General features: G+C 41.5%; 2 long non-coding RNA genes across 2 annotated transcripts; one reads left to right on the top strand and one right to left on the bottom strand.

Annotated features, from left to right (window-relative positions):
* Positions 1 to 1,137: 1,137 nt before the first annotated feature.
* LOC147722468 (uncharacterized) lies at positions 1,138 to 2,431 on the bottom strand. Its single transcript, XR_015310028.1, has 5 exons — positions 2,370 to 2,431; positions 2,165 to 2,281; positions 1,944 to 2,074; positions 1,779 to 1,857; positions 1,138 to 1,695 (listed from the first exon to the last, which is right to left on the bottom strand). It is a non-coding gene; the product is annotated as an uncharacterized LOC147722468 (long non-coding RNA).
* A 1,232-nt stretch (positions 2,432 to 3,663) lies between these two features.
* LOC147722467 (uncharacterized) lies at positions 3,664 to 4,710 on the top strand. The gene is made up of 4 exons (XR_015310027.1): positions 3,664 to 3,781; positions 3,872 to 4,002; positions 4,089 to 4,167; positions 4,251 to 4,710. It is a non-coding gene; the product is annotated as an uncharacterized LOC147722467 (long non-coding RNA).
* The last annotated feature ends 16,806 nt before the right edge of the window (positions 4,711 to 21,516 follow it).

Below are 21,516 nucleotides of genomic sequence, written 5' to 3'. Positions count from 1 at the left end.
TAGTCAAATAGCTTAAGGATATATATATATCCTTAAAAAATAAGCTATACAATTGAATACGGGTGTTAATTTACGCCTCTTTTTTCTATTTTGATCTGAAAATAGGCGTAGTAACCAGAAGGAAGGACATATCTCAGTTGTGTTGGATCAGGCATTCATTGCTGTCATAATGTTTGTCGTGTTCATGCCCAAACCAAAATGGCCGCCGCGTTTCGACCGTTCCCTTAATATTATTGAGAGAGGCTTTATCTGCCTCTCCCTATATCACTGGATACAATTCCTGTCAATGCGGTTTTTCACTACCCTAATTAAGCTTACTTGGCCCCCCTTTTTTTTACCACATCTTTGTTTTCCCATCCCAACATGTCCACTGCGATTGTAGCCCGAATTGTTTCTCAAATTTCAGTAACGTAGTTTATACGTGTTTGTGACAGCGTAAGAAATAATGAGGTATTTGATTTCACACGCTTTCGCTACAATAGCCTCAAAGGTTTTTTATAAAAGACCAGCAATGTTTCCGGACATAGACGGGAGCCCGTTCTTACCTAAGATGGCGGCTGTTAGGCTTCACGTCACGGTTATAAACAGAATCCGGGCACTTACGTAACATGGCCCCCATGATAATCGCTGATATATTTTAATGGTTTGTACAAGGTAGGCGCTACAAACCTCGGTGTGGTAGGTTTTATATGCTTATATGAGAATACAATCCATATCATTTCTTTTCATAAAAAAAAGACCACCAATTGTTACTGGGATAGAATGGGACCCTGTACAAACACAAGATGGCGGCCGCTAAGCTTCACACAACATTGCAACTTAGAAACCGGGCACTTACAGGACATGGCCGCCATGGTAATTGTCAATTCATTCAGTGATTCGAACCAGGTGTTATCAATTGGGACCAATCTAAGCCAGTATATAAACTGTGTTAAAATGCATCAGTAGTCTGCTGCTACCTGACGGAGGAGGACGTTATATTGCATGCTGATCTAGGAACCAGTAAAGAAATGGGGTAACCCAAAACGGTACTGGACCTGGGTGACGTATTAGTATAAACAGACAGTGGTCCGAGACCTATTATTTTAAACATGGAAAAATCACAGTTAAATAAATCAGGGGGCGTGTGTTATTTTAACCACCCGGATCAATTGATGAAGAGAGATAGAGAATAGGCAACAGCGACAAACTCAAAAATGTATGCACAATATTTTAATCTATTGTCAGGGATGGAAACACAAATCACAATATTTCAATCTATTGTCAAAGTAGAATTCACAATGTTATGTACTTTTTACTTTTTATGCATTGTCCCGTATTCAGAACGTGCAGTAGAACAAGAAAGGGGTGTCAAAAGCAAGTGAGCGTGATAAAGTGAACGGAAAAGAATCACACAGATTTAAGAAATAATATTCCAGGCAATTCACAAGAAACACCAGCCGGAGAAGGCCGGTACCATATAACCTGGCCACTTCAATTAATCAACATAGATTTCTTAATTTTTACTAGACAACAGATGGCAAAATATGTCTGCACTATATCCGCAAGGGGAATGCAGTTAGTGGTCCAGGTTGGTTAAATGAAATGTCGACGTTTCGACTCGACTAGCGGCCATACGGTCGTTTTACTCCTGGGCCATGCGAGTCTTCTTCAGGACAGGTGGGGACGGGACAATAGGGATCCCTTTTGGTGACCCTATGAGGAAAATAAAAAACCCATTAGGGTTTTGGGCTGTTGCCTAGTAGCTTAAAAAAGGGCAGAATACCAAAGACGCTTACCCTTCTAGGAGATAATGGTCATGGTTCCCACTCCACATATACTCAGTCCTTAAGTTTCCAGGGCATTTGTCCCAGTGGTCTGGAAAATCAAAGTGAAGCCTATTTGTAAAACCATGTACTGACCTAGTTTTCAATATAGGCGGAAGATATTGTTGGATAAATTACCTCTGTATTCTTGTTGGGATTTCCTATCCGATGGGTGAACATGTGGCACTACATGTCTAGATTACCGGTCCCAATCCTAGGTATTGGGTGTTCTCAAAATCAGGCACCTCCTCAAGAGTTAATTAATAAGCCTGCAACACATAGAACCAAGTAGTGAAAGGGGCATCCGAAGATAATGGCAGGTATGCAGACAAACATGAGACAAAAAGATTTCAATTTACCTGAATGACTGTGTATCAGATAGAGGGGTCGGAGGTTTATTGTTAGCAGAATCAGGGCCTCCGAAGGGGCTAAGTCCCGGAAGGTCGGGTCAATTAATCATATGTAGAAACGGGCCTCTGAAAAGAGAACTCCGTGTTAGTTTGCGCGTCTACATGAGGTCAAAAAACATGACGCACGGGGCACGAGCACCTTGAATATGCTTACCGCAGTTAGGTCCGCGATCGTCTAAGGAGGAAGCGCGTCTCTCAAGGAACTCGACGGCAATGCTCGGCGAGTGAGCCAGAGCGTTGCCTGGCAACCTCATTAAGTATAATCAGATTGTCTCGTTGAGGATTGAAATCAAGGGCGGACTCACCCGTTTCATGTGGAGGCTCCGTGTTTGATTGCTCATAGACCCCGAAATTCGATATTGGGAAGCGTGTAAAAGCATTTCGCCGTTCTTGCGTGAATTATAATGACAGTTGGGCACATTATTAAGACGTCGTTATAAAAATTGAAAGGGCATGAAAATCGATTTAAAATACACATATTCCCGGATTGATTCCTTGATTGCCCCATAGGATGTGTTTTGACCCAATAAGAATACATGATTAACTCTGCTTAAGTAGAGAAGGGCGGCCATCTTAGGTTGGGACGGCAGACGATTAAGCCGAAAGCCCAATAGAGTGTACAAAATATTAAAAAGCAACCATATTTACATAGGCAGTACTCATGTGGTCTTGCATCATATTTACAACATAGAGTGAGCAGACAGGCAATGACTAAGTGTTGCGTACCACCGAACAATATGGTACATATTTACAAAGTGAGACAGAAAAGACAAAACATGATTACAGTATTTCATTTACAGTCAATTGTTCAGTGTGACAGGGGGACCAACATCAGAGAATAGCAACCTGTCTATTGATCTCCTCCAGCTCGTTCAGCCCCTTATGTGCCGTATTTTGTACACTCTATTGGGCTTTCGGCTTAGTCGTCTGCCGTCCCAACCTAAGATGGCCGCCCTTCTCTACTTAAGCAGAGTTAATCATGTATTCTTATTGGGTCAAAACACATCCTATGGGGCAATCAAGGAATCAATCCGGGAATATGTGTATTTTAAATCGATTTTCATGCCCTTTCAATTTTTATAACGACGTCTTAATAATGTGCCCAACTGTCATTATAATTCACGCAAGAACGGCGAAATGCTTTTACACGCTTCCCAATATCGAATTTCGGGGTCTATGAGCAATCAAACACGGAGCCTCCACATGAAACGGGTGAGTCCGCCCTTGATTTCAATCATCAACGAGACAATCGGATTATACTTAATGAGGTTGCCAGGCAACGCTCTGGCTCACTCGCCGAGCATTGCCGTCGAGTTCCTTGAGAGACGCGTTTCCTCCTTAGACGATCGCGGACCTAACTGCGGTAAGCATATTCAAGGTGCTCGTGCCCCGTGCGTCATGTTTTTTGACCTCATGTAGACGCAAACTAACACGGAGTTCTCTTTTCAGAGGCCCGTTTCTACATATGATTAATTGACCCGACCTTCCGGGACTTAGCCCCTTCGGAGGCCCTGATTCTGCTAGCAATAAACCTCCGACCCCTCTATCTGATACACAGTCATTCAGGTAAATTGAAATCTTTTTGTCTCATGTTTGTCTGCATACCTGCCATTATCTTCGGATGCCCCTTTCACTACTTGGTTCTATGTGTTGCAGGCTTATTAATTAACTCTTGAGGAGGTGCCTGATTTTGAGAACACCCAATACCTAGGATTGGGACCGGTAATCTAGACATGTAGTGCCACATGTTCACCCATCGGATAGGAAATCCCAACAAGAATACAGAGGTAATTTATCCAACAATATCTTCCGCCTATATTGAAAACTAGGTCAGTACATGGTTTTACAAATAGGCTTCACTTTGATTTTCCAGACCACTGGGACAAATGCCCTGGAAACTTAAGGACTGAGTATATGTGGAGTGGGAACCATGACCATTATCTCCTAGAAGGGTAAGCGTCTTTGGTATTCTGCCCTTTTTTAAGCTACTAGGCAACAGCCCAAAACCCTAATGGGTTTTTTATTTTCCTCATAGGGTCACCAAAAGGGATCCCTATTGTCCCGTCCCCACCTGTCCTGAAGAAGACTCGCATGGCCCAGGAGTAAAACGACCGTATGGCCGCTAGTCGAGTCGAAACGTCGACATTTCATTTAACCAACCTGGACCACTAACTGCATTCCCCTTGCGGATATAGTGCAGACATATTTTGCCATCTGTTGTCTAGTAAAAATTAAGAAATCTATGTTGATTAATTGAAGTGGCCAGGTTATATGGTACCGGCCTTCTCCGGCTGGTGTTTCTTGTGAATTGCCTGGAATATTATTTCTTAAATCTGTGTGATTCTTTTCCGTTCACTTTATCACGCTCACTTGCTTTTGACACCCCTTTCTTGTTCTACTGCACGTTCTGAATACGGGACAATGCATAAAAAGTAAAAAGTACATAACATTGTGAATTCTACTTTGACAATAGATTGAAATATTGTGATTTGTGTTTCCATCCCTGACAATAGATTAAAATATTGTGCATACATTTTTGAGTTTGTCGCTGTTGCCTATTCTCTATCTCTCTTCATCAATTGATCCGGGTGGTTAAAATAACACACGCCCCCTGATTTATTTAACTGTGATTTTTCCATGTTTAAAATAATAGGTCTCGGACCACTGTCTGATCTAGGAACCAGGGGATGCTTTAGCTCACTTTATTAAGGTAAGAGGGACACTCAAATAGATAAAACAGGGGTTTATTAGAACTTTGGTTTTTTATAGAGAGTCCTGGGCAAATAATTATGTTAGTTCTTCAATTTTATTTAATGGGTACTTTATATTAATTTACTTTTTTCTTACTTAAATTAAGCAGATATAACTAAAAGGATTCCATATAAAGAGAGATTGGACTTTAAAAATGAAGTTTTTTTGGGGTCACCTTTTTAATTGAAACCCTGTTTTTCTCCTGTCTTTTTCCTTCTGTAATCTGCTTAGAGTGCCCAAGCAGGAGGATAAACATATATTTCCCCTACAACAAGCTAATATTAATAGGTAAGATAAACTACAGAGCACACATTCTTATGTTTGGTGGACAGTTATTGCAAAATGTTCTGCCTCACAATGGCACCATAGATAGGAGTGATTAGTTATTGTAAAATGCTTTGCCTTACAACGGCACCATAGATAGGAAAGGCCAGGTGAAGGTATCCCAGGTCGTTTTCCTGTACACTTAGCTCATAACAATGCTCATCCTTAATCCCCCCCCCTTGTCTTGTTTTAGATAGGCAGACAGAACCTTCATCCCATGCTTACCACCCTGGTTCCAGCTCTATTTGGACTATCATCCATACTTTGATGTAAGTGATGTGCTTCTGATCATTGCTTATATGTAAAGAACTAGCTAGTCTACTCTAATGGTTGATTATGACCAGCATGAGAAAAAGTATCATGGAAGTATTTATGTCCGTTGCCCTTATTTCATCGACTAGCCTTTCCTCCTTATAAATCACAAACGCATGACTTCTGTAGAGCTGTTACTTAGGAGAATCTCTAAAAAACTTAGTTTGTCCCATAGGAGAATCATATGCACAATATTGAAATACCTTTCATTTTATGAGTGTATTGGCAGAACGTGACTACAAACAGATACATACCGCCTAATAACAAGAACAGCTCTGACAGACCAGATTCCTCCACAGAGAACTATTTGTTGAACAGGGTAGGTCATAGGTTTCACTCGCAACCATTCATAGCTATTGGAAGCTTCCGAGTTTCTTAGAATGCTCCTCGGATAAGTTGGCTGTCACTAGACCTCTCACTAAAGTTTTTTCATCAATCATTTCTAGATGCCCCTTTCAGCATAGTAGAACGTTACGGATATATCCACGTACCCAAATAACCACGGGAGAAGACCTAAGAACACTATCTTATCTTCTATTTTGGTATGTTTTTATTTTAGGGCCAATATCTTTGCTCAACAGTTGCTGATTACCCCTTTCTGTTAATTTCTGGATGCTGGGGTTTCCACTTCCTTATATATATAGGATGTTCCATAAATCTTTGAGGTGAGGATGACAGATCAAAGAGGGATAGACCTATATGGAGAACAATATGCAATAACCTAGAATATGCTGACCTTATTTGAGAGTAATTTCAAAATGCTTTCTTTAACTTAATCAAGTCATATATTTCTAATTGTTGTTGGCAATTTGTATATAATCCTTGCACTAGTTTTTAATCTTGTAATGTATTGTTTATGAAGCCTGGCATTTTTCTGTATGAGCGTAATTGCTTCTGTTTTTAATGTAAATTTTAATTGTATGTTTTTGTATATTGTCATTTTTTTGTAAACAGCCCTGAAGAAGTCCCAAGAGGACGAAACGCGTCGGCTGTAGCTCCTGTGTGTGTTTTTTCACTCTCAACTGAATTTAATAAAAGAACTCTTAAAGAACACAAGTAACAACTAATGTGATTATTGCTGTTAACCTTATCAAAGTTATCAGTTTCTGCAAACGTTGAAGTGGTGCACCTTTACCTTGTTTAAAGTATTTCATAGTTCATGTTTTGAACCAACATTGTAACGGTGGGTGTTTTTGAAGTGTGCACACATATTGTCCCATGTACTACAGTGTGGGTCTAAATTAATCTTGGGAGAATATTTGACTAGGTGCTGTTCTGTTGGGAATCCTCCACCGTTGTTCTTTTTCTAAGCTAATTGTTACAATTCCCAGTAGCACTAGCCAACTCTGCATTTGACTTATTGCCATAACATCAATTAAGGATTCCGTCTATTCATTTAATGCGGATCATCATGCCAGGCTTTAAAGATAGGAGACAGGAATTAGCTCAAGATCTATTTGCCAACAATCCTAATGTGAACAACAGGACCACCCCCTCTACTGAGGGATTAAAAATAACATTTCAGAAACTAGAAAAACTCAAAAAGAGTGAAATGTCCCGTTGGTGGGATGGGACCACTCTAGGCAAATACATAGAAAATGAAAAAATTCCCAGGGGTCTAAGAATCTTAATATTCCCCACGTTTGAGGACCTTAGCCCTGAACAGCTGGAGGACTGGGAAAGTGACCTAAAGAATGCCTCCTTTAATATGATGAAGATATTGATAAGAAACTCTGAAATCAAGGGTGAGAAACTCAAAAAAGAGATAGAAGACTTAGAAAAGGATATAGAAACATCCCCTTTGAAAGATACTATCAAGAAGAACTATGACATACTAGATGGTATCCTTGAGAATCACCAGTTATACCTTCGTGATAAAAAAATGAAGAAAATCAAAAGAGATGACAAAGATTACAAGGAGGGACGAATATACACCTCCTCCCATAAATTTGATAACATTAGAGTGCCTGGGGATGGCAAAAGACAGAGAGAGGACACCCCCGATTTAACATCAGCGAGTAGTTTGACTTCCCTCTCGTCCACTGCGAGCTCACTCTCGAATGAGGTGCCAGCACCCACAGTAACAGGAGAGACAAGACCAGGCCAGAATCCTTTTTTAGTGGAAATGGAGAGGGTGAGGCTAGGAACAAGACCCAAAGACCCAAAATAAGGAGGGGGGGGGGCGCATTTGGAAGAGATTCAAGCAGAGGCAAGAACTCAAATGCAGAAACGGTGGCAAAGAGGACAAGGTCCAACAAGAATTAATTGATGATAACACCGAAATTGGGAGAGAAAAAGAAAGTACGAATGAATCAATCATTGTGAATCTCTCAGATAAATGTCTTTCTCATGATGAAAAGTCTGTACTTGAAATGGGATTAGGTTTTTGTCCAAATCAAACAGGAGACGACACTGGAATATTGGTGGATTTATGTAAATTTGTTCGCACACTGAAATTAAAAGACCATTTTGCTAGAAATCCTGTTAAAGCAAATGATGTTTGTAATGATGTAAACACTGTGACCCAGTATACTATGAATGAAATAAATTTGTTACAATCACTGATAACTATTGAACTTGAGACTTCTATTGATACAGAGGACATTTGTAATGAGTTGGATGTGTGTGAAAATATATCTAAATCCAGTGGTCTAAAGCCAAGATAAAACTTTGTACCTGTGGGCACCCATCCCAATATAGACTTATTCAAAAAAAGAGTAACGGCAGGATTTTACAAACTGATAGACTCTCCAATTAATCGCAGTGGCAGGAACCAAAATCTTACCCCTCAAGAATTTACTGCACTAAAAAACCTAAAGGCTGATAACTCTATAGTCATCAGCGAGGCGGACAAAGGGGGCAATATTGTCCTCATGAGAAAAACTGACTATATGAATGAAATTGAACGTCAATTATCGGACACTGACTGTTACAAAAAATTGACAGCAAATCCAGTGGGCAGTCTTATCACCCACATTAACTTGAGACTGTCAGATTGGCGAGAAACAGGGCTAATTAGTGAAGAAGAATATAGATATTTGGCTGTAACCTCACCGACCTCGCCTTGTTTATATATTCTTCCGAAAATTCATAAAGGCGGTCCCTTTCCACCGGGCCGCCCCATCATTGCAGGCATTAATTCCCCAACAGAGAGACTGTCGGAATATGTCGACACATACATTCAACCTTTCGTTCAGAATTTACCAGCCTACATTAGGGACTCCAAAGACATCCTATCGAAATTCCAAAATTTGACATGGTCTGAGAACATGTTCTTTGTGACTATGGACGTGTCAAGTTTATATACTTGCATTAAAAAAGAATTTGGAATGAGAGCTTTGGCCTTCTTTCTGGGACAACGTACTGCAGATCATAGGTTACACAATGAGGTACTCATGGAAATGACTGAGATCATACTGTCTAAAAACTTTTTCCTCCACAATTCAGTGTGGTTTCAGCAGGTACAGGGCACGGCGATGGGGTCCAGGTTTGCTCCCGCTTACGATGGCCTATTCATGGGCTGGTTTGAGCGGGAGCATGCCTGGGGCCGTCACTCGGCAAGGTGGTCGGATCACATTATTTTCTGGGGCAGGTACATAGATGACGTGATTATGTTATGGAATGGACCTGCCCCGGATTTGTCATACTTTGAATTCTTGAATGACAATCCGTACAATGTGAAGCTCACCATGGAATATAGTGGACAGCAAATTGATTTCTTGGATGTAACCTTTTTTATTGAGAATAATATGATCAATAGCAAGACACACAGAAAAAGCACTGCATGCAACAGCACGTTGCACTTCAAAAGCATGCATCCCCGCCATGTGGTTAGTAACATACCATTTGGCGAAATGTTGCGAATGCGAAGAAACTGTAGCACTGAGGAGAGTTTCCAAACAAACATTAGAGAAACCGAGGAACGCTTCCTCCAAAGAAGTTACCCTCGAAAAGTACTTAACAAAGCAAAGGAAAGAGTAGCTAAAATAACTAGAGAAAGCACATTGGAAAATAGGGTCCCAAAAGAGAACAACAAATTTCCCCTTGCTTTTTCTACGAAATTCACTGATGAGAACAGTAGAGTTTTTAATACTCTAAGAAAACACTGGCACCTCTTGACAGAGATCCCCAGCATCAAAAATGATCTTCCATCCAAACCCAAAATTGTCTACAGACGCGGTCACAATTTGAGGAATATGCTTTGTCCCAGTTTGGTGACCTCTGTAGAACAGAAACACTGTTGGCTTCCGCCTAAAACCATGGGTTTCTTTACGTGCAGAAACTGTAATGTATGCACTTTAGGAAAGGATAAGACCAAAAATGTTTGTTTTAACACAAACAAAACACATAAAATCAAGCATTTCATAAACTGCAATACAACCTTTGTAGTATATATCGTAGACTGCCCATGTGATAAGATCTATGTGGGCAGCACGAAATGACCTCTGAAACAAAGGATTCAGGAACATGTCCGGGCCTATCGCAACAATGATCACAAATATGCGATGACCTTCCATATGCAGGACAAGCACAAACCAGACGACACACTATGGTTTATGGGAATTGATCATGTCCCTGTGAACCCTCGAGGAGGGGACCAAACCCTAGCCTTAAGAAAATGTGAAGCAGAATGGATATGTAGACTGCGGAGTGTGGAATTGGGACATAACTATGATGATGAAATGCACTACCTTATCTCATAAATCTCACGCAGACACCCATGAGTAACCTGAGAGGACATTTACATTTGACTTCCATATGTCGAATGTTGTGCTCACATCCATTCCAGTTTCTCCGTGCATATAAGAGCTAGATACCATCATGCCCTGTACCCTTCATTTCATCTACCATCATTAAGATCTAATGTGCTCAGAATGTTTTTTGAAATTGCTTATGAAATTGAATATAAAGTAATGATTGTATGTTAATTAATGACAACCTGTTGTTATTGACTTGGATTCTGTCTTTGACAAAAATGTATTTGTGAATGATAAGTTAAATCTTACCTATAGCATATTGTTCCTATATGGGTCAGTGCCACTAGCTCTGGAAAACGGGTTTATCAAAATACACAAAGGTCTTGTTTTTCCTTCAGGGAAACCTACATTTAAACGCCTACCCTTTTCTAAATGTTGCAGATTAAACGTTTTTTAGCTCAAAGGATACACCACACACAACTGGTCCCCGAATTTAGTTCTAGTATCATTTGGCTGCCATGCTATGTCGTTTGAAAGATTTATTGGGTATGGACTGAGCACCCTATTAATATCTTAAACAAATAAGAGTTGCCTCAGTATACCATTTTGTGCACATTGATACTTGGATAATAGGTATCCTAGTCAAATAGCTTAAGGATATATATATATCCTTACAAAATAAGCTATACAATTGAATACGGGTGTTAATTTACGCCTCTTTTTTATATTTTGATCTGAAAATAGGCGTAGTAACCAGAAGGAAGGACATCTCAGTTGTGTTGGATCAGGCATTCATTGCTGTCATAATGTTTGTCGCGTTCATGCCCAAACCAAAATGGCCGCCGCGTTTTGACCGTTCCCTTAATATTATTGAGAGAGGCTTTATCTGCCTCTCCCTATATCACTGGATACAATTCCTGTCAATGCGGTTTTTCACTACCCTAATTAAGCTTACTTGGCCCCCCTTTTTTTTTACCACATCTTTGTTTTCCCATCCCAACATGTCCACTGCGATTGTAGCCCGAATTGTTTCTCAAATTTCAGTAACGTAGTTTATACGTGTTTGTGACAGCGTAAGAAATCATGAGGTATTTGATTTCACACGCTTTCGCTACAATAGCCTCAAAGGTTTTTTATAAAAGACCAGCAATGTTTCCGGACATAGACGGGAGCCCGTTCTTACCTAAGATGGCGGCTGTTAGGCTTCACGTCACGGTTATAAACAGAATCCGGGCACTTACGTAACATGGCCCCCATGATAATCGCCGATATATTTTAATGGTTTGTACAAGGTAGACGCTATAAACCTCGGTGTGGTAGGTTTTATATGCTTATATGAGAATACAATCCATATCATTTCTTTTCATAAAAAACACCACCAATTGTTACTGGGATAGAACGGGACCCTGTACAAACACAAGATGGCGGCCGCTAAGCTTCACACAACATTGCAACTTAGAAACCGGGCACTTACAGGACATGGCCGCCATGGTAATTGTCAATTCATTCAGTGATTCGAACCAGGTGTTATCAATTGGGACCAATCTAAGCCAGTATATAAACTGTGTTAAAATGCATCAGTAGTCTGCTGCTACCTGACGGAGGAGGACGTTATATTGCATGCTGATCTAGGAACCAGGGGATGCTTTAGCTCACTTTATTAAGGTAAGAGGGACACTCAAATAGATAAAACAGGGGTTTATTAGAACTTTGGTTTTTTATAGAGAGTCCTGGGCAAATAATTATGTTAGTTCTTCAATTTTATTTAATGGGTACTTTAGATTAATTTAAGCAGATATAACTAAAAGGATTCCATATAAAGAGAGATTGGACTTTAAAAATGAAGTTTTTTTGGGGTCACCTTTTTAATTGAAACCCTGTTTTTCTCCTGTCTTTTTCCTTCTGTAATCTGCTTAGAGTGCCCAAGCAGGAGGATACACATATATTTCCCCTACAACAAGCTAATATTAATAGGTAAGATAAACTACAGAGCACACATTCTTATGTTTGGTGGACAGTTATTGCAAAATGTTCTGCCTCACAATGGCACCATAGATAGGAGTGATTAGTTATTGTAAAATGCTTTGCCTTACAACGGCACCATAGATAGGAAAGGCCAGGTGAAGGTATCCCAGGTCGTTTTCCTGTACACTTAGCTCATAACAATGCTCATCCTTAATCCCCCCCCATGTCTTGTTTTAGATAGACAGACAGAACCTTCATCCCATGCTTACCACCCTGGTTCCAGCTCTATTTGGACTATCATCCATATTTTGATGTAAGTGATGTGCTTCTGATCATTGCTTATATGTAAAGAACTAGCTAGTCTACTCTAATGGTTGATTATGACCAGCATGAGAAAAAGTATCATGGAAGTATTTATGTCCGTTGCCCTTATTTCATCGACTAGCCTTTCCTCCTTATAAATCACAAACGCATGACTTCTGTAGAGCTGTTACTTAGGAGAATCTCTAAAAAACTTAGTTTGTCCCATAGGAGAATCATATGCACAATATTGAAATACCTTTCATTTTATGAGTGTATTGGCAGAACGTGACTACAAACAGATACATACCGCCTAATAACAAGAACGGCTCTGACAGACCAGATTCCTCCACAGAGAACTATTTGTTGAACAGGGTAGGTCATAGGTTTCACTCGCAACCATTCATAGCTATTGGAAGCTTCCGAGTTTCTTAGAATGCTCCTCGGATAAGTTGGCTGTCACTAGACCTCTCACTAAAGTTTTTTCATCAATCATTTCTAGATGCCCCTTTCAGCATAGTAGAACGTTACGGATATATCCACGTACCCAAATAACCACGGGAGAAGACCTAAGAACACTATCTTATCTTCTATTTTGGTATGTTTTTATTTTAGTGCCAATATCTTTGCTCAACAGTTGCCGATTACCCCTTTCTGTTAATTTCTGTATGCTGGGGTTTCCACTTCCTTATATATATAGGATGTTCCATAAATCTTTGAGGTGAGGATGACAGATCAAAGAGGGATAGACCTATATGAAGAACAATATGCAATAACCCAGAATATGCTGACCTTATTTGAGAGTAATTTCAAAATGCTTTCTTTAACTTAATCAAGTCATATATTTCTAATTGTTGTTGGCAATTTGTATATAATCCTTGCACTAGTTTTTAATCTTGTAATGTATTGTTTATGAAGCCTGGCATTTTTCTGTATGAGCGTAATTGCTTCTGTTTTTAATGTAAATTTTAATTGTATGTTTTTGTATATTGTCATTTTTTTGTAAACAGCCCTGAAGAAGTCCCAAGAGGACGAAACGCGTCGGCTGTAGCTCCTGTGTGTGTTTTTTCACTCTCAACTGAATTTAATAAAAGAACTCTTAAAGAACACAAGTAACAACTAATGTGATTATTGCTGTTAACCTTATCAAAGTTATCAGTTTCTGCAAACGTTGAAGTGGTGCACCTTGACCTTGTTTAAAGTCTGCTAAAAATGTTGGAATCATTTTGGAGAATGTTCTCAATTTTGACTCGCAGGTTAGTCATACCACCAGTACTTGTTTTGCATCATTAGGGCTCCAACTTTTCCTTTCACTCCTCCTGAAATCTGGCAAGCAATAGTCATTTCTCGGATTACATTGTTTAGACTTCTGGTAGTCATCACTCCAATTACATTGTTATTAGACTATTGCAATGCACTGTATATGATCATCAGTTCCTTTATTAAACTCAAAGTGGTTCAGAATGCTGCTGCCTTCCTCATTCTGAATATTTCTAAGCATCTTTCAACAACAGACTGAATTTGTGCTCTCCACAGGCTCCCAGTTAGAAAGCGGATAACCTTCAAAGCACTTCGCATGGCCTACCTGGCATTGCAGCATAATGGACTTGGGCATCTTAATTTTCTCTTCCAATGGTACCTGCCACGTAAACATCTTTGATTATCTCTTTGCAGAAAAGTGATCATTCCTAGGTACCACAAAGATAGATGGAGAGGCTGCTTCCTCTTGCTCGCTGCAGCAAAGCTATGGAATAATTTGCATGCCTATATTTGGGAGTTAGAGTCTCTCTCGGTTTAGTTAACACCTCAAAACATGGTTCTGCTCTTTGTAAATGTTGCCCTTAGTACGTACCCAGTTCTGTAGGAGTTAGAGTCTTGATGCCTTTAGGTTTAGTGCACGTTTTACATTTTTTTCACTTTAAATTCATTTGCAGGTTGAGTCAAGTTACTGTGAAAAAACCCACAAAGATGACTCACAGTTGCCTAGAAGGCTGAAAAGTGTGCCACCTTACTAAGATGATTGGGCTTCCTAGAGAGCAATGAGCCACCACACCAAAAGCAGATAGTTATGTTATACTGTTTTGTAGAACACTCAGCAGTGTGTCCCAGCGCTAGGCAATAGGAGTCCCGGATTAACTGTTAAAGAGCCAGAATTTAGTTTCCTCTTAAAGATATCCAGGTTTTGTGCTGGACAAAGGTCTAATGGAAGTTTATTCCAATAGAGTGGGCATAGATAGGAAAAGGATCTCCCACCTATTCTGAGGTGGTTGATAAGGGCACTCTTGCAAGATGCGCAGATGAGGAGCAAAAGATACGACCTGGAGTGCAAGTGCTGATCCTCTGAGATAGTACGTGCCTGTCTCTTGCATGACCATATGCATTCGGGTCATAGCCTTAAAAACCACCCTCTCTTTTATTGGGAGCCAAAGAAGGGCCCTCAGGTGAGGGGTAACGTGAGACCTTGGTGAAAGTCTGAGTAGCAGTCTCGCCGCCGAGTTCTGCACCACCTGCATTCTGTTGTGAAGATAGTCAGAGACATCGGGAGACCGAGGTAGAGAGCATTCCCGTAATCTAGTATTGACCTGATCAGGACCTGCCCAACCTTGCTGCCAGCCGACTCAGCCAATAGTGGTAGGTATTTTTTTAACATTCGAAGCATGCTCGAGCAGGACCCAACTACATTGGAGAAGTTTATGAAGGCTTTGAAGACCTGGCTACTTCCGTTAAACCACTAATGGGCTCTGTCTCTCAACACAGCTGTCATCGTCAGTGCTGGGAATCCTTAGGGTAGCCATGTGCTGTAAAAATCTCAAATCAAATCAAGAATCTATCACATGTGGCTACCCAATAATAGCAGCAGATTGGGACAGAGTATAGCAGTGTGAAACATGCAGACGGTGGGGTGCTGTTTTCTCTGCGTGCAATGTGGAGGTGGGCGATGTTCAAACGTACACACTGGATATCCATGTGCGATCACAAAGACACTAATTGCAACGTAGATGCTTCAGACCCTCACTCTTCACCAAAATGTGCCAGCTAGATGACTGAACTTGCATTTCACAAAATGTACAGCTTCCACTGCCTCAAAACAGGAAATAAGTGAGCAGGTCAATGTGTGTACAACAATTGGTAAATCTGACCACCCTGTGTTGCACACAATTCTCCATGAGCGAGTACAGAAGGGTGGAGTGATACCTGGAAATCCATTTCAAGAGACATGGCATAACCAAGCGTGCAGGAAGGCGAAAACTGAACAAATTCATTCTCTGAAGTATAACCAAAACAGAGACCAAATTAAAATCAAAAGGGCATCATATCGCCATCTTATTTATCACGCAAAAAAAGAGTGGGAGGTGGACCATTGGGCGAAACTGGTTGCATTGCTGACAGCGAAAGATGCCCGTAACTTCTGGCAAATTGTAAACACAGGATCGGCCGATCCTGTGGCGGCCGTTTCTCCCAATATTGCCGCGGAGGTTTGAGAGGAGCATTTTGGAAATCTTTACCAGGGAGATAATGACTCTGATAACCCTGACCGCCAGGGACTTGCCCCCCTCACAGAAGTAGTAGACGTGGTGAATTTTCCGTTGGGGAGGTGGAGATGGCGGTTCTAAGCTTACCATCAGGGAAAGCCCCGGGGCTGGATAGAGTTCCTGGTGACCTTCTAAAACATGAACCCGGGGTATGGGCACCTTATCTAGCATCTGTTTTTAACGCAATATGGGGATGCATGTCGGTGCCCGATACTTGGCTGGGGGCAGAGATCGTCCACATTTTCAAAAAGGGGTTGCCTCTGCTCCCAGCCAACTATAGGTTGATTAGTCTTATTGACGTGCCTCAAAAACTTTTTGCTAGGCTAATCCTAAATGGCATATTGGATTGGACCGAGGAACAATCTATTCTGAGCCCCTATCAAGCCGGGTTCAGAAAGAATGTATCCACAACAGATCAAATCTTCCGCTTCAATATGCTCTACTGGAAGGTTGTGAAGGCCGGTGGAGGTTCACTCTATACAGTCTTTGTAGACCTCCACGCAGCTTTCAACCTAGTCCCACGCCGGAAGCTGGGGACTGTATTAGGTGAACTAGGGATCCCGCCCTCACTTTTAAATATCTTGATCCGCCTCTATGCAGGAAATTATGCCCAGGTTAGATGTGGTGGTGCTGGGTCTTTAACATCTCGATTCCCCGTTGGCAGGGGGGTAAGACAGGGTTGCGTCTTGGCACTGACCCTGTTCTGCCTCTATGTCAACGTGGTAATCACACACCTGGAGTCCGTAGCGGACACCGATGCCCCAAAGCTTGCAGGGTTTAGGATTCCCGCAATCATGTTTGCGGACGATAACCTGCTATTATCAAAATCGCCGATGGGTATTCAGCGAGTCCTGGACGGGTTTGTTTCCTTTTGCCAGGACCGGGGTCTTGAAATCAACACCACAAAAACCAAAATTTATGATTTTTAACCCGCCTGCCAAAACTCGCCCGAACCCCGTCATAGAGGGAGTACGGCTTGAAAGGGTCTATACCTTTGACTACCTCGGGTTGACCATCAAATAATCATTTAATTGGGCTCATCACCAAGTAAGAGCACAATTTAAGTTGACCCAGATAGCCGGGGGCATTTTGAAACTGTTGAATAAATCATCAATTAAGCCGCTTGGCCCCCCTCTTGAAATATACAAACTGAGAGCACGTGGGGCTGTGTCCTATGGGGTGGAGCTGTGGGGAATTAAGGTTGCTCCGGGAATTGCAATTGCTGAAAACAGATTTCTTAGGCAGTTGGTAGCTCTACCTCTAAGCACGCCCCTGGTCCCACTGAGACTTGACCTGGGCTTACGGCCGATAGAAGAAGAGCTGGCCCTAAGACCACTAACTTTTTGGAGGCAGCTCTGGGCCTCTCCGGAGTGGAGTGTTTACAGGGGAGAGTTAACTGAGATTTTGCGACTAACCAATGCTGCAAAATGACCCTGGCTTAAGCATGTCAGAGGGGAACTTGAGAATCTAGGCCTTCAGGCAATGTGGTCCGACCCGGAGCAAGGATCTCACGATTGAAGCTGGTCCAGCTGTACCGGGAAAATAAAAGGACGCGCTTACTGGCCAACATCCAAACGGGAACACTTACAGCCACGTTTCTAGCAATAAAGGACTGCTATTTTTACGAGCAAGTTTTGGATGTTATTGGCCCAGCCCTGGCGAGGAAGCTTTTCCTACAATGGCGGCATGGCTCTCTCCCCATTAGAGCGCTGACTTCAAAGTGGAGCACTTCATTCCCTGGGAATTGCCCAGGTTGTAGCGCCAATCTAGAAAGTGAGGTCCATGTTGTCTTTTTCTGCCCTGCCTATGTTGGTCCAAGGAGGAGGTGAGTTGCCCCGTTATGCAAAAACCTGGGGTCCACTCACTGTGCCCAAGCATACAGGATTCTTAAGTCCGATCTCTCGTCGGTTGTGGTCTTTGCGGTGTAGTGTAGTTCCTATTTTCCCTATAGGCCCTGCGCATTGGAATAACATAAACAGCAGTTTAGACGTAGGACTGAGGTCTTCCAGGTCTCTACTGACTATGTTAGACTTAATTTAGGTTTGTGCCAGCTAGCTCAGAGGTCACTGGAAACTTTCTTGACTGAATAGGAAGTGATCAGCTTCCTTGGCTCAGACAAGAAGGGATTCAGCTTCCGACAGCCGCATAAACATGACAACTTTGCTCCCTCAGAATAAAAGTCAATCTCTAGAGTCGTGTGAAACAATAGACAGCTATTTCACTCTGTCAGTTGTGCAGATTTAATTTCACCAGGGTGCAGAGAATAGAGAGACGGGCGTTTTCAATAAAAGGTATTATTTATTGAGCAGTCTTCCTTCTCATGCAAGAGAAATCAATTGCCACAATTGCAATACTTATTATAAAGTAAAATACGTACAGTAAAAGGAGTAATATGCAATAATACTGTAAAAGCATTGATATGGTTTCTTAGCCATCAGAGACTTTAAAATGGATAAAACATATATACATATATACATAGGCTAACATGCTCAACTGGTGCTTCTAAAATACGCCTACCTGGGCCGGTGTACCTGACCTAAGCCTAATACGTGGGAAGGAGTAAGTAAGTAGCAGTTTAAGTTAAGTAGGTTTGTTGCCAAGGATCTGTTCAAGAAGTCTCTCTAAGGGTTTAGTCAGCACTGTACCTTGGGAATAGAATGTAGGAAATATGGTATCTCCCTCTCAGGACCCGATATCCCCGTCACCCGCAAGGGTTGGCTGGAAACGCCAGAGCTGGATTTTCTCAGCAGGAGAAAAGACAGCGTCTTTCTCAGCGCGTCAAAGAGGAGGGGCAGCGTCCGTGGGCTTCTCGCTTCTGCTGGGCTCTCGGAAAGTAGATTAGCTGCTCTGCTCCAGAATCACCACCGTGTATTTGCTTAAGGCAACATTGGTATATTTATACCTGAAAGGTGCCGAGTTTGACGTAAGGTTTGGACATAAGACGTCAATAAAGATGTCACTAAGAACTGGCCGTAGGAGTTCTATTACAAATCAAAACAAAGCAAGCGGGGCTTTCCCAGGTTGCTGGAGGTTTGGTGTGTTGAAAGAACTCTGTGTGCTCTCTAGGAATCTAAGGAAGTAGCTTCTGCCATGCCTTGGGCTGCAGGGGCGATTTACCAAAATATGGATCTGATTATTATGCCATTATAGGGATATTAATAATTATAGCCGTATAGGGGCATAAGGTCACACTATTGAATCGGGTTCCTAGATAAAACACATCAGCTGTAACTAAGTACTTAGCAGCAATGTGGAACTTGAGAAGGTAACTGTTAATTACCCCCTGAGATTTGAAATGTGGTTATTTGACTGGACTACAGGGGGTTGTCCTCTCTTATCTCTGTTGGGGTACGAGGGACTATGTATTATGCACTTTTTACTTTGTAATGTATATGGATTGGTTGAAATGTTTTAATCCTCGTTTTAACTATTTCAGATGTAATAAATGTTTGTAATTTCTCTTTTATGACAAACAAACTGTTGAAATAAAGAAATAAAGAAAGAAACATTATCTCCCAGAGAGATATGCAGGAGCTAAGGATGATCTGAAAAAAACAAATGGAAGAAAAGCGTTCTCTTTGACAACTACCTGATGTCAAAGGATGATGTGTGTTGAAGGTTTTATTTGCAGTGGTCTCTTCACAGGGAGCCATCAAATCCAAACCCACCTAGATTGTGTTCCTCTCGAAGTGCCACCATGGGACTGTAGCGCAAGCAGTTATTAGGATGCTTACAGATTACAATCAATCCTTTTAGAATGTTATTCCTTTTAATAGACAATGCAGCAAACACCACTGTGTTCTGAAATCAATATGAAAACTCAATACATATCACCTGCTTGACACACATCATGAACCTTGCTGGGAAATTGTCCAGAAAGCCTTTTGTGGAGCTAGATTTGGACTATCCTACTTCTTTTAAATCACAGCACTGCAAAGGGTCAGAGCTATGCGAGACCAGCACAAATTATCACTACTAAGATCAGCCTTTTACTTTTATTTTTTTCTATTCCCTGTGCATGGGGTCTGAGGTGTGAGGTGTGCCCATATACACCCCCAAACAGCGATTTAAAAAAAAATCACTTTCAATCAAAAAAACTGAGTTTGACCCCGCACCAGAGTAGGCAAATATAGAATACGTATCTATATTGTAATATGTAAGATTTTCAGAAAACAACACAGTATAACTTTCAATGACTTCCCAAAGATAAGCAATTCCAAGAGCTTGATTGAAGGTTTGTTTCTTTCTTTATTATTCACAAATTCATAAAAGCAGTTACAAAATTGACCGCCGCCAACGCGTTTCTTCCCTCATGGGACTTCTTCAGGGCTTGTTTGTTGTATTCTGACAAATGTTCACATCAACCTTCCTTAAAGTAACTGCACTGATGGATTCATATATTTTTCACAAAATATACCGATTTTCTAGTGAAAACTTCAATCTGTAAGGCACAGGGAATGTCCCTCCTGATCCAATTAGGCTTTGCTTCTGACCCAGGTATGGTCCAACAGTAAGGTTCCTGGCGTATGTTATCACCCGAATGAATCTCCAATTGCACAGCTGGTGCGATTGGAATTGCTTATCTTTGGGAAGCCATTAAAAGTTAACCTGTGTTGTTTTCTGAAAATCTTACATATTACAATATAGATACGTATTATACATTTGCCTACTCTGGTGCAGGGTCAAATTCAGTTTTTTCTTTTAAATCACCACTGCAAGATACCTACACTCTTTGGCCCACACACCCCCATCGCATCATTCGGCAAGGAAAAGAAGATCTCCGCTAAAGAGCCCCTTCACGGGTGCCAGTTGGGTATTGCATAATCATGACACATAGCTTGCTGGGTGTGTGAGGACCCTAGTTCCGAAAGAAGGAATTCCCCCACTCTCCTTCCCACACCTAACAACTAATGAGTTTGTAATTACAAACCAGGGTGTTTTGGCTTAGCCTGCTAGGCACCACTACAAGAGGAACTCCATGCCTTTAGATAACAGTATCTGACTTGGCATTTATGTTGGACCTCTACAAAAAGTCCCCCTTTGGTTGATTGATTACTTGTATGGGCGACCCCCGTGGTCGTGTGAATCACACTGACTGGCCCAATTTTCACAGGTTATTTCCAACCCTACTGTGTAGGAAAGCTTTGTCTCCTACTAGAAATGAAAGACAACCAGGGCCTCAGTTTCAATGATGGACGTGTAGCCGACATTCTATAGAATACACCCTCCCTCCTTGGGACTGGAGGAAGTGTGGCCTCAGGGTCACAATCAGAAGACTGGTCCTCATTAACTGCACACAAAAGGGAATGGCTTAAGATCACCCTACATGGAGCCATGATGACGGAGTACCTAAGGGCCAATATCGCCCCTAGTGGACTCATAGGGAACATCCTACCCAGAATATTCCTGGTGGATCCAG

The sequence above is a fragment of the Lissotriton vulgaris genome, chromosome 4_1 (assembly GCF_964263255.1).
Source record: "Lissotriton vulgaris chromosome 4_1, aLisVul1.2, whole genome shotgun sequence".
Lineage (NCBI taxonomy): Eukaryota > Metazoa > Chordata > Amphibia > Caudata > Salamandridae > Lissotriton > Lissotriton vulgaris.
Note: the sequence above shows the minus strand (reverse complement) of the source record. Positions and strands in the feature narration are given on the sequence as shown.